This window comes from Lactuca virosa, chromosome 2, assembly GCF_052849685.1.
Source record: "Lactuca virosa cultivar CGN04683 chromosome 2, Lactuca_virosa_CGN04683_v6, whole genome shotgun sequence".
Taxonomy (NCBI): Eukaryota; Viridiplantae; Streptophyta; class Magnoliopsida; order Asterales; family Asteraceae; genus Lactuca; species Lactuca virosa.
This window is the reverse complement of record NC_136427.1, coordinates 149,414,096-149,418,593: the sequence shown is the minus strand read 5'-3', so window position 1 is coordinate 149,418,593 and position 4,498 is coordinate 149,414,096. Positions and strand designations below refer to the sequence as shown.

Below are 4,498 nucleotides of genomic sequence, written 5' to 3'. Positions count from 1 at the left end.
ATAATATTTCATAATATTATTCATTATAAAACACGATAACTGAACGTGTATATTACAAGGATTGTTTTTTTTTTTTTTAGATTTGGTTTAGTAGTTTATAAGATAGTTAATCAACAAATTGTTAAGAAAAAGTTCAAATTTTTTTTTTACAAAAGCCTACTAATGCCTGAAATATGTCTATATGTGTGCTCATAAACAAATCTTCTTTTGAGCCAAAGCATTCCTATGCAACTTTCAACACATTACAAACTACATAATTTATTTTCCAGAAACAAAAAATACAACATTTCCCATGTACCAAAAAGGCTGCAAGGATTTATACATTAACCAAATACCATAAAACAAATTAATACCCCACAACAAAAAAAAAGAAATTCAATTTTAGCAGAAAGAACCCCTGCAAAGAACTCACAAGAAATAATAAATTCAACATATACAAACAAAATACAGAATCTTCAATTACCAATAATCAAGATCAGACCACAAGTATATAATAATATATTAATAATGGGTGAAAGCAGAAAACTTGCCTTCTAGATTGGAGAAGAAGGGCATGTTGTTCTGGACTTCTGGCTAAGCTGGCATCCACTTCACTGGCTTCATTACTGCAGATCATTTGCAAAAAGTTAGATGATTTGTTCAGTCATCCACACCATAAAGCTAAACTTGGTAATTGAACTTTTGTAAGCAACTACTAATGCAATTCTTTTAAAAGTGCTTGAAACTTTTGCAAGTTTAGCATCTGTTATCTTTTTGCTGGCCTATATAAAAATGAAAACATTTAATGACCAGATGTTTACACCACTAATTAATAAGGGGTTATTAAAGGTGAAAAACATTACAAATTCTAAGACATCTTGAAGATCACGTGTCTGTGTTAAGATATGTGAAGGGGAAGAATGAAATATACAATTTGACAAATTCCAAACAGAATCGAAGAAGAGGATTGAATAACAGAATATGGGAGTAGGTCCAAAATAAAATAAAATATAGTTGGGTGGCTAAATCCATACATAATAATAATTCAATGGCTAACTACATCGATAAAAAATGTGAAAGTAGGTTATGTTTCTCTTTATTTTTCCTCGATAAAAAAATAGATTAATTAAAAAAATAATATAATGGTCTCATAACTACAAGAATTAGTTAAATGTGAAAGTGTGTTGCTTACTAAAAGGTATGAATGATATAAGAGATTCTATATTTGAGATGAAGACATTTTTGTGTTGGTGAAATGTTGAGAGTGTTCGTAAGAGAGGTAATGATATTTTGTGTGTGTTTGAAATGTTCGGGGTGTAGTGTAATTTATAGTAGATACATTGTAATTGAAAATTATAATTTTTTTTTAAAAAAAGTTTTTTTTTTATTCAATTATACGTTAATTGGTGGGAAACATTTGAAAAAAATTAAATTTGGGTAAAAATTAGATTTATTAATGAAAAAAGATTTGGTAAAAAGTTGCAACTTAAAATTGATGATCTAACAGAAAAACCTAAAACAAATATCTAAAAAAAATAGAGTGCAAGTTATAATTAAGTTTTATACAGTTCTTAAGCTATATTGAAGCAGATAAAAACATATCTTAAGTAATTTTGTTCTTAATAAAAAATAGAGTGTAAATAATTTCAAGAATATATGTTTAATTTGTTTCTAGGTACTACTAACCCATCTTCCTTTAAATGTGAATTATTTCAAAAATGCACATTTAATCATGATCTTGTTCTTGTTACATTTTGGATCAAAAGGAAAAAAAAATCCATAAGCTCTATAGCAAAAAATCATTAATATTATTGTTCATCAGCAATAGCTTTATATCAGAACACCACAATTAACCTAGTAACTAAAAAAAACAGAAAATGACAAAAATGTTGGCTCTTAATCATCTTCATCTCTTATGAATTGTCTTTATCTCATGTGACTAAATCCCTTGTCATCAAGAACAATTAAAAAAATAAACATAAAGAAACTAGAAATGAAACGAAAAAACGTACCCTAAGCATCTTCAAAACCTGTATTCTTGATTATGGTTATTGGTTTGATCTTGCTGTAATACCTGCTTCCTTCTACATAATACTCCACAAAATCTATAAATCCAAACAAAAAAAAATAGAATCAAAATCATACGCAAATTAACAGTAGCTCTCTTTAAGGCCAAAATTAAACCCAACTTTCATGTATCTTCTGATATACAAAAGCAAATGAAAAAAAAGTGAAGGAAGAAATAATGACCAAAGTTGGTGGGGGTATGAGAGAGAGAGAGAGAGTTTACCTGTATAGTCGATTCGAAGTGGTACTGCTGGTTCACCGGCCTCTTCTACCATCAGCATTGGTGGCCGAATTTAAGGTATCTCTGATCCGAAAATTGAACCCTAAATGCCTTATCTCTATTGGACGTCATCAGGCAGAATCGACGCAGTCGCGATGGTGGCAGAAGGCGGTGGGAGTGATAAGGGTTTGTGGTCCATTTACCATATAGCGGAGCGGTACGATGGATGTCTTCCTCAATCGATGACAAGGTCGAGGTAGACCGGTGAGGGTTCCAGCAAGACAGAACTTTGGTAGAGTAGAAATTGGAGGAGACTCGGAGGGTTGTTTGATATTCCTTTTTCATCATCTTTTTTATTTTTTTAACTTTTTCAAAAAGTTAAAAATTACTAAAAGTTGTTTGGAAAATTGAAAAGATCTTTTAAAATAAACTTTTACTCAAGAAGGAAAAGTTGACCGGAGAAAACATAGGAATTTCTATCTTTTTGTGACTTTTAACTTTTATCACTTAAAAGTCATAAAATGTAAGTCAAACACATTTTAAACACCATCTTTTAGAAAAAGTTCTTTTACAAAAGTCCTTTTATAAAAATGATTTTTATGTTTAAAAAGCAATCCCAAACACACTCTCGATTTGAGACTGGAACAAAAGCGAGTTTGGGAGACGTGATAGAGCGATGGAAGGTAAAAACAGAAAGAAGAAGAGTGGTCACCCTATTGGAAGAAATTGGCGGTGCAGAAGGGATATGATAGAACAATTAGGAAGATATTAGACTAAAGAGTGAATTACCAAAATATAAAAGCAGTAATATTATAGGGACCAAATTGTCAAATTCCATAAAAATATGGCAAATCCTAATGAGATGAAAGTATATTGTACTTACGTCCATCCACTTTATATATATATATATATATATATATATATATATATATATATATATATATATATATATATATATATATATATATATATATATATATAATGAGAAATTAGAGGCTGTGGCCCGAAGAGCGGTCATCATAAGGATTAGGGCCTTTGAAAAGGTAAGATTTAGGCTCATTTGGATGTAGGTAATGTAGATATGTGACCCAATAGTTCGGTTTGCACTTTGGAGTCAAAGGGTAAAATGAGAATGTAGTGTTTCAGACTTCTTTATGAATTATGGATTTTAGTTCGATGTGTTTTAAGTCAAAAGTAATTAGATAGGGTTGTAGAGCTCCCAATACCTTTCAGTGGATAGAAAGAACGTCGAAAATGGAGTTAGAATGAAGAAGTATGACTGTTTGAAGTTTGGGTGGTTTTGGGCCAAGCTGAGTACGATGGGCGTACAGAAAGGTGTATGTTGGGCATACTAATGGAATCCTGAGTACGCTGGGCACACCAGGAGTATGTTGGGTGTACGCAATCAGTGCCCAAACCCTATTTTTGTGGTTTAAGCCTTATTTAAGCTCCTTAACTCCCCCAAACCCACTCCATTCGCAGCCTCCACCCCTCCAACACCCCTTTAATGAAACCGTAACCTTAGATGAGCCTTGTGAGCTAAAAGAAGGTGATTTTTAGTGCTTTGGAGTATGCATGGTGCACCTTGGAGAAGAATGAACTTCTTGTAGAAGTGTTGGTTTCATTGGAGCTTGTAGATCTGGACTTTGTTCAGCTTGATCTATCTTCTAGAGGTATAAAGTCTGAATCTTGATGATGCATTTGTTAGATCTAGCTAGTTTTGGATGTTATGAGTGTTTTGTCATTTTAGTGCATAAAGTTTAGATCTTGAAAGTTTGTGATCTTGTTATGGATAAAGTTGGAAGCTTTATACATCTAAACATCATTATGATTCAGATATGAAGTTTGGAGACTTGGACTTAATGGATTAAGTTGAAAAAGATGCACCTTTGGTCCCATTTGATGCTTAAAGGCTTTATCTTGGTCGTTTGGACCATTCTAACGGATAAAGTTAGAAACTTTATCCATTATGGAGCTTTTAGGATTCATAAAAATGTAATCTTGATCCTTCTATACCTTCCATGAGAGTATCATGATGTCTTAATAGATTAATAAGTTAAGGTTTTAGCTTTTGGACCTTTTCTAGACATGGAAAGTCATAAAAATGGAAATTTTATGTCATAGAATGATGTTGTGGGACTAGATCTGAATGTTGGATGAAAGGACTTAAAAGATTAAGCACTTAATGGAAAAGTGCCATTTGGTTGGGTACGCTGGGCGTACCTTCGAGTA

General features: G+C 32.0%; 1 long non-coding RNA gene across 1 annotated transcript; it reads right to left on the bottom strand.

Annotated features, from left to right (window-relative positions):
• Nucleotides 1–240: 240 nt before the first annotated feature.
• Nucleotides 241–2,577, bottom strand: LOC145156551 (uncharacterized). The gene is made up of 3 exons (XR_013736788.1): nt 2,270–2,577; nt 1,992–2,084; nt 241–605 (listed from the first exon to the last, which is right to left on the bottom strand). It is a non-coding gene; the product is annotated as an uncharacterized LOC145156551 (long non-coding RNA).
• Nucleotides 2,578–4,498: the final 1,921 nt, after the last annotated feature.